Source organism: Sinocyclocheilus anshuiensis, unplaced genomic scaffold, assembly GCF_001515605.1.
Source record: "Sinocyclocheilus anshuiensis isolate Anshui unplaced genomic scaffold, SAMN03320099.WGS_v1.1 scaffold850, whole genome shotgun sequence".
NCBI lineage: Eukaryota > Metazoa > Chordata > Actinopteri > Cypriniformes > Cyprinidae > Sinocyclocheilus > Sinocyclocheilus anshuiensis.
Genome location: NW_015537937.1, coordinates 2,881,915 through 2,890,708, shown reverse-complemented (window position 1 = coordinate 2,890,708; position 8,794 = coordinate 2,881,915). Strand labels below are relative to the sequence as shown.

Below are 8,794 nucleotides of genomic sequence, written 5' to 3'. Positions count from 1 at the left end.
CATGACACCTTCATAATCATGACATGACACATGTCATGAATATGAAGGAGGTTTTATGCATGTTTATGACAACTGTCATACTGTAAAAGTTACATAACTGAGCTGAATGACACTTAATGACAGTTGTCATAAACATGCATAAAACCTCCTTCATATTCATGACATGTGTCATGTCATGATTATGAAGGTGTCATGTCAGTCTTATGCACACCCCTTCAAGTAAAGTGTTACCAAAAAGTGTTTTTTTAAAACTATAATATAGTTATCTGCTTTTGCCAAAAAAACGACTGTTGGAGTTATCTGCTTTTGCTATAAAACAAACTTTTAATATGTAAAAAAAACATACTTTCAATGAACTTTAATTTTGTAAATTACCTGTATTTGTTTAAGTTATTATTACTTAACCAAAACAACCCAACTTTAGTTTGATTGATATTACTTGGAATGCGCAATAAAAAAAACGTGATTTCTGAAAAAAAATAAAAATGGAGTTATCGGTTTTTGCAAATGAACTCTTCATATATTTAGATAGATTCAAAGCATAGGAAGACTGACTATATTAAGCCATTCACAGTTCATCATGAGAGTGAGCAGGCGCTAAAGAGTTCTTTTGGTGTGATTTGCTCTTTTCAGTTCCCTCATTGGCGGAATTCCTTTGCAGAATCATGGGTAATGTAGTTTTTTACCAGTAATTTGTTGTTGAAATAATGCAGGCTGGTAGGTTTAGGACTGATGCTATCTGGACTCAAACTTAGGCTACTCATATTAGCATGTGTGTTAACCACTATGTCACGGCTCTGACAGCATCATTGTGCGGCTGGCAGACTGTGAACGCCATGAGCTCAGACAACAAAGAAAGACAGGCTTTGTCGCTCTGGAAGGATGAAGCTCACACTAAAACAGTGTTCTGTTTGAGAGGAGGATGCGTTTATGAACGCATGTGTGTGCTGAGGGGAAGAGATGGGGGGTGGACGAGCATATCCAGAACATGAAATACAAACAGAGATATTTGGCCAATTTCGTAAATCCCAAAATAAAGATCGACCTGAAAAACCAGCGGCCTATATGATAGAATAAGCAGTGTTGAACTTAAAAATTACATTCGAAATAGGGCAATAATTCCCAAGTGCAAAAAAACCCTAAAACCCTCCGTGAAGATGCATGTTTTACAGCCAGAGATCAACACAACACTCTTGTACAACAGAAAACAATGACGGAAAAAGCCCATTTTCCCATTTTCTTGCTGGGAAAAATACAAGCTGCGGACTTCTTTTTTTTGGGTTTGATACTTCAGAGCAAGGTCAAAAAGACAACCCAGGATAGAGACATTCTCAAATATCATCTACCCAGCAGAAATGTGTTCTCTCCTTGGAGTTTTACTCGTGGACTCCATCACAACAGAGGTTCGGAGGTCGGTCAGGAGTTGTGGTCACTATATGCATATCTAGAGAGCAGGGTGGCCTATAAAATGCCAATATATGATATGTAATACAATTTAATGATAACAAATGAGACTCTGAAATGATTACACAAATATTTTACAGAACTTACAGAACATTTACTCAAGATTCACCAAAGACGTATTTGAAAAATGTACACAAAAGATATTTTGAAGAATGTTGGGAACCTACATTGGAGCCCACTGACTTCCATTGTACGGACAAAAACAAAAAGCACTGAGATGTTTCTCAAATTGTCTTTTTATGTTCTACAGAAGAAAAGTCATGAGTAAATTATTTTTGGGCGAACTATCTCTGTAAGACCCTTACTGAAATTCTAATATTGCGACATGAACTCTTCAAAATAGACTTCTTGAACTACTTGTGGATAGTGGATTGCAATCAGAATGCTGCTGTGATAAACATCATATGGTAAAGTCGTTGCCCTCAAGCCGTGTGAGAGGGTTGAGTATGGAGCAGCAATAACAGATAGCACATTCCCCGACTCCCAAGAAATCCCAAGACTTACGCGCCTGGAGACCAGTAGCACATGGACGTTAAAACCTTTTCCATCCTAAGGAATGTCACAGACTGGAGATACGTGTATTATGTAGACATAAAGCATTCACAACTCTCTCTCTAGTCCACACAGACCGTTTATGGAAACTAAGCTGCAAAAACTAGGTCGTTCAGAAATCAGTTGTGTCATAACCATTTAGCACATTAACATATGAGGAATTTGACCACTAAAGACCTATTCGTTAATTAACAAATATTCTGATGGACAAGTTAATAGTGTCAAATATGCAGAATGAGGGTAGTCAATCAATTTTTGAACAGTAGTGTTATGAAATTACAAAACTATGATTTCAGTTATAGCCCATACAATTTAAACACAACATCCTCACTATGACTTGTCAGACAATAGTTACATTTATTTATTTATTTATTCACTTTTTAACGCCCTGCCAGCATCAAGGCTATTTTCCTGGCGATCTCAGAATAAATTACACAAGGTATACAATTAACAAAAAGTTATTAAAGACGAAAATTCTAAAATACATTCAGGTGATCCATTTTTAAATAAGTCAGTAGTTAAATATATTGGGGGTAAAACATATCTATCAATTAAAAAAATATATTTCTAAACAAAATCCTTACTAGATGGAAAGGAGGAAGTGACTGAAGAAGGTGTCCTGAACTTTAAAAATAGCAAATGGGTGGCTATTAAATTAAAGCCTCTAGCCGTCTAGTTGTTTATTATTCTAATTGCTTACTATACTGGGAGGGATTTCATTTGGTCAGGTTGTGACTTGCCGCACCAGACACATCTGGTGTAGACAGCGTAACTAAAAAAAAAAAAAGGGTAGAAAATGGCCAATTCAGAGGTGAAACGTACAATATGGCCTCTTTTTAAAAATACAGAGGTCCCAAAAATGATTTGAACTGTGGACACTAAACCCAAAGAAAAATAACAGTAAACATTTACCAACCATGACCCCTTATACATGTGTAGAAATTCTAAACTGTATTTTTGTGCATCAAAATTTTTAGCTTAACGCCACATTTACAATTCAAAAATGCTGGATGGGCATAACCAGGTGCGCCAAACCACTTCTACCATTGAAATATGATTAACAAATGTGTAATCATCCTCTGTACATTCATGGTTTCAATCCATATCTATTAACAACGCCCAATACTGGTAACACATGCATCTGAATGAAGCACAAGAGTTAGTTATTAGGTCATCTGAGAAGCGGTCAGTGTAGTGAAGATCTTCAGCTAAACTCAGGTATCAAATATCATCTCCCCTGAGCAACCTGATCCAAAATCACCTGCACTGCCACAACAACACAGAACTGAAAGAAAGAGTGTGTGTTGCTCAAGGGCACAATGCTGACAGATCACCTGTATTAATATCTGTAACATTAATGCTAACTAGGCATGTTTGCTTTATTAATATTCATGATTGAATGGGTGAAAAAAAATCCCACTGACTTACACTGAAGGACCGAGAAAAATCAACCAGCCAGAACACGCTAGAAACTGCATAGCAGAGTGCAGATAACCTCTCTGAACACCTTAGCAAGCAAACAGCAACACCCTGGTGACCACTCAACACCCTAGCATTGTTATGTCGAGTTTTGCACGGGCAAGAACCAACATGGTTTGTGTGTGAATACCAGAGTACACTAAAGGACAAATGTCACAAATCTTTAGCACAGAGAGTAGGAACCGGTAAAGGGGTTTGGGTTGAGTAACCATTATTAATATTCATGATTGAATGGGTGAAAAAAAATCCCACTGACTTACACTGAAGGACCGAGAAAAATCAACCAGCCAGAACACGCTAGAAACTGCATAGCAGAGTGCAGATAACCTCTCTGAACACCTTAGCAAGCAAACAGCAACACCCTGGTGACCACTCAACACCCTAGCATTGTTATGTCGAGTTTTGCATGGGCAAGAACCAACATGGTTTGAATACCGGAGTACACTAAAGGACAAATGTCACAAATCTTTAACATAGAGAGTAGGAAGGGTAGTAAAGGGGTTTGGGTTGAGTAACCACTAACAACAGAGGCTTAAACTGAAAACAAAACGATTTTGGAAAGTGTTCTCTTCCCTTTTCCTCTTGTGATCAAACTCCCCCGCACAAAAACACAGACAGCGGTTGCAGAAGTGAAGGAACAGGCTTCCAGACACACCTACCAGGATTTCTAATCAGAGCCCCATCATTCACTACCCATAATCCCTATTATACAGGCTTGCCACGATAGACGGTGCTGACGGTGATACCGGAGTTAAGCCGCAACACCGGTTATGTCACTTGCCCACCGCGTCACCGACCCCCATCGTCGTTTAGATTTTTTATAGTAATTAAAATCATTTAGTTCAGTAAAAGAACAGATACTTCAACTCGTTTTGCTAATAAACGTTCTACGTTTCTTATTTATTTGGTTATATATTATACATGTTTACTTGTTTCCAGTTTTGTACATTTAAACTTTATGCAAGTTATTTGTTATTTTATATTAGGCATAGCCTGCCCTGCCCTATAGTATGGTGTATTTTTATTTGTTTTGTTAATAAAAGTTCTATGTTTTATATATACGCTATTTGTTGCATTCAAGCAATTGACGCCTAACTGCCGCTAATTCAAAAGTGAAAGTAAAATGCGCACGGCGCTTTTAAGCTATTTAAAAGCGAAGGAAAGCGAGGAAAAGAGGGAAAATTCAAACGAACTAAAAACTAAAGTGTTTGGCTGGTCCATCACCTCGTGCTCAGGGTGTAAGAATAGAAGACATTAATCATACACTCCTGTAGTGGGACAATCGTGAGGAATCCAGCCCATAGGGAAGGATCAAATCAGTTCACTCAAGAACTGCTGAACACTTGATATACTACAGAATTTTGTCACAATCTATGGTGCATTTTAAGCGTGGAAATCACGTTTGCAGTGGCAGTACAGTATAAACCATCACTGTGCACTCTATGAACCAGAATAAAATCTTTGTAATCATGTTTGGTGCATCTAGCCCTGCTTGTAATGTGTTTTTGAAATAAATGTCATTAAATATGCCTCACAGCACTGATCGCTCTGTAAAAGATGGGGCATCTTGCATTCGACTATTTATAGCGTTAAAGGGATAGTTTACCCACAATTGAAACCCTCTTGTCACTACAAACCCTTAAGACTTTGATTAATATTAATATTCAATCATACAAATTATGCATTTTTAAATTCTTATATTCTCTCTATAACCAGAAATATTATAAAGGCATTGTAAAACAAATCTATAAAAACAAGCCTTTATCAGATGCGATGTGTGCTATGTATGTGTGTCCATCATCATTTAGATACGAAAGCCTAAATTAAATCGGTTTATCTTTCAAGGCAACTGTATCTCTTCCCAAGACTTGTATTAAACTGCTCGAATCATATGGATTTGCTTTACGGTGCTTCTTTTAAAAATATCTTAATTAACCAAAGTCTTGCGAGTTCAAAACAACATGAGGATCAGTAAATGACAGAAAATTCATATTTGTGGATGAACCATTCTTTAACGGAATGATTCACCCAAAAATGCTGTCATCATTCACTCTTTCACATCATTCATTAGCATTTAATTGTGTTTTTGGGTAGTCATTATCCCTTTAAATTGTGGCAATAGTGTGGATTGTGAGCCATTATTAAGCACCAGTGTGTTCTGGACTTGATTAGAATATCAAGACACAGAAGAACACAGTTAAACATGTTTACACTGAGTAAAATAAAGATTTCACGTACCTACAAGAATATATGTTATGGGGAAGTCGTGGCCTAATGGTTAGAGAGTCGGACTCGTAACGCAAAGGTTGCGGGTTCGAGTCTCGTACTGGCAGGGATTGTAGGTGGGGGGAGTGAATGTACAGCGCTCTCTCCCACCTTCAATACCACGACTGAGGTGCAACTGCTCCCCGGGCGCCGCAGCAAAAAAATGGCTGTCCACTGCTCCGGATGTGTGTTCACGGTGTGTGTGTGTTCACTGCTGTGTGTGTGCACTTTGGATGGGATAAATGCAGAGCACTAATTCCGAGTATGGGTCACCATTCTTGTCCCCATGTCGCGTCCCTTTCATATGGAGGCTACTCTTGAAGAAATAACAATGATTGGTGTGTTTATGATGGATAATCATATGATATGGATGAAAAATGTTAAATGTATGTTTTAATCTAGTGCTCCTATTAACGTAAATACATAAGTCTAGCACACTAAAGCCTTATTATAAAAAAAACCTTCTCATTATTTAAACAAGTTCAAGTCAAGTCAAACACACTGCATTTGCAGATACTTATTCTTAGTGCTGGCCTTCAACTGATAGCACATAATCCACCAGGATTATTTGAAAGCATGTCAACCCACTATCTTCCCAACCACCCACAACAAACTGCAGTCCCATGCCACCAGCACACTCATCTGTGACCTGGTTTAGGCAACACATCTTCTTCATGACAAAATATGCTCGTCTGCCTTTAAATCACACAGACAATCTAAGCTGATGGGGTGTGAAATGTGTAAAATGTCATGCTTGTTGATGTGAGATCGTGTTTGTGTGAAAAAAAACGTGTTTAGAGTGCATGCAGGTGTATGATCATGGCTTGAAAGCACAAAATAATTTATGTATGTATGTATGTGTGTGTGTCTGTGTGTGTGTGTCTGTCATTGCAGGCTGGGAACAGAAGAGGCCTCAGAGATGATCAGTATCGAAAGAAGAATGCGATGCCATCCATATCCTACATTCCTCCGGTTGAGAGGTGTCAGAGCATGCAAGCCCTCTTCACACCAGAACAATAACACGCACGATGCTTTACTCTATGCATGGGAGTCATTAATATGTAAATCAACGTTGCACCACACGAGCCGTACAGACCATAATCACTCACCTTATTCTGCCAAGCTGACGCCGCTGATTCAGTCAGACTCGCAACATCTAATTTAAAATGGTCAAACTGTATTACAGAAGAGCTAGACGCGGCAAATACAAAGCGATGATTCTTATTTTTTTCTGGGTCGGTGTATATTGCGGTCGCTGACTCGCGCCGACCGTCGCTCTCAGCCCGGAAGTGATGGAAGCGTTGTCATGGCCGGTTTCTCCGCGCTCCCATTGGCTGACGCCGGGTGGCGCGTGTTGGCGGCTGGCGTGACGTCACGCTCGGGTTACCAGCGGTCATGATCGATTTGAGTGATTTATTAGTGAAATTGCATTGGTATTTGTTTTATGTATTTGTATTTTGAGGCCCATCGAGTCTTTGTGAAGTGAATTTTAGCTGTAAAGGGAAATGGTGATGTGTAAGAGTGATAGTGCCATTGATTCTTTTGTTGAGTCGATGAGAGCAGTGCTGTAGCGCCCCGATCAGCTGGCAGGCAGCTAGTGAGGAGAAGTTCGAGTCATTTCCGAGAATCGATTCGTTCGAACAGTTTGTTTCAAAGAACTGGTTCAAAAAAGTGATTCAGTTCTTCAGCACGTCACCACGTCACCTGACATCCCAGCGTGGCATGCTCTAAAAAGTTATAATAAAATCAACTTATATATTATGGATGAGTAATATATCGTTTACTTCTCACCGGACGTGCATGAAAGTGACGGTTCTCGGTGTAATGGATCAGTGAATTGTTTATTCGAGAGCCCGATACGTGAACAAATGTTCCAGACTGGTTTTGTGAATCGGTTCAATCCACGATTGAAAAGATCTGTCTCAAAAGAATGAGTCATTCACAAAAGCGATATCGCAGATTCCCATTTACCGGTTGTGGGAATGTCAGGTTCAAATATTCCCTCATGTAAATGGAAGAAGTATCCTAAATAATGTTACGAAGGCGTAAGGGTTTGACACATACAGTCTATGGTTTGACATAATATTTTCGTCACATTTCAGGTAACTTAGATAGGGTGGCATTTTGTCCTGGTATACACATACGACACTGTTGTAGTGGTATCATGCAAGATTCCAATTCTTGCGACCCGGGTTCGATTCCCGGGCGGCGCACGCTTTTTTTTAAAGTAGAGTAGCTGACAAATTGCATGACTGAAAATCCGCACAGTAGTTTATTTGTGACTGCATTGGCGCAAACTGTCTTTGCTGTATGAAAAATTAATTTATAGAAGTAGGCCTACAAGTATATCATGTCTTGATGACCTTGAAGTCATAATAACCTTCATAATAATAATGAGTAAAATGTTTTAGTTGGGTTTAGATGGAGTATATAGCACATTACACCAAAAAATGTCATGTCAATACAATTATTTAGTGTCAGCTACTGTATGTTCATGCAGAATTAGAAGTAGGTATGGTCAAAGTTTTACTTTTTCAAATAAGTAAACACAAACAAACAGCAATACGGTTGATTACAATTAAATATGCATGCAGTTTATAAGTGTATAAAGTAGCTATTACATAAATATATTTAGAATTAATGGTGCTCTGGCTGTCAGAAACAAACAACTTAAAACAGTATAACATACATTGAATTAAATAAGAAATGTAAAATAAAAAATACAAATAAAAATTACTTACGAACAAAATGCAAATACAGATTTAAGAGTATTGACACTATACACATTAAACACATGCACTAAACTAAGGTATTTATTTTGCACACCATGGGGTCCAAAAGTCTGATACCACAAGTGAATATGCTTCTATTGCATTGTCATAATCATATTCCACTTACATCATAACATTTTTTTTTTCAGAAGTTCATGTCTTAAAAATCTAAAACATATTTTGTCTTTATTTCTAGGTTTAAATGGGATATCACAGATAGGCTATTCAGTGTGGTCTCAGACTTTTGGTCCCCACTGAAATAG

At 38.2% G+C, this 8,794-nt stretch overlaps 1 protein-coding gene across 1 annotated transcript in view; it reads right to left on the bottom strand.

The window, feature by feature from the left end:
- acsl3b (acyl-CoA synthetase long chain family member 3b) overlaps window positions 1-7,054 on the bottom strand; it is a 27,490-nt gene extending 20,436 nt beyond the window's left edge. The window contains exon 1 of the mRNA XM_016449381.1: window positions 6,870-7,054. The gene's annotated coding sequence lies outside the window, so the exon portion shown is untranslated. The remainder of the gene's footprint in view (window positions 1-6,869) is intronic.
- Window positions 7,055-8,794: the final 1,740 nt, after the last annotated feature.